Source organism: Limulus polyphemus, unplaced genomic scaffold (genome assembly GCF_000517525.1).
Source record: "Limulus polyphemus unplaced genomic scaffold, Limulus_polyphemus-2.1.2 Scaffold2699, whole genome shotgun sequence".
Taxonomy (NCBI): domain Eukaryota; kingdom Metazoa; phylum Arthropoda; class Merostomata; order Xiphosura; family Limulidae; genus Limulus; species Limulus polyphemus.
In genome coordinates, this window is record NW_013668309.1 from 103,648 (window position 1) to 104,250 (window position 603).

Below are 603 nucleotides of genomic sequence, written 5' to 3' on the forward strand. Positions count from 1 at the left end.
GTCACTTTCCCATCTGCACGCTCCCATCTCCAGACAAGAGGGCTTAAGCTAAACACCTTCTCCCAAGCAGGGTGCGAAATACTTGCTTGTAGAAAATCGATTATTGGCTTCAAATCTTGGTCTTTCTCCTGTTCTGCTTTAATATCTATACTTGGTTCTACTTCACCATCATCAACTCCTTCAGTCACTTTGACTTCAGCTTGATGGCACCCGGTTAGTTCAACCTCTCTTACCGGAATTTGGCCTTTGTTGTTCCCAAACGTCACTCTATCAAAGTTAACTAGACACTCCTCGGTAGTAAGTAGTCCAACCCTAATATGCATTGGTCTTCAATGTCGGCCAAGTATACTTTATGTCTGTTCTTTATGCCCATGAGCTCAATAGTTACCCACAGTGATCCCCACAACCTTGCATAATGTTCTGTCACACCACAGAGTTTCTGTATGGCTTCTGGTACTCCTTTGTTATCCAGCAACTTGATACTCACAAGGGTTTGCTGAGATGCAGAATCTGTGACAAAGTTGCACTTTTGGCCATCCAGCTTTCCTGTCATGTAGACACTATGTGTACTTGCCATTTTACACTTAGCTGTTGGGACTTTTA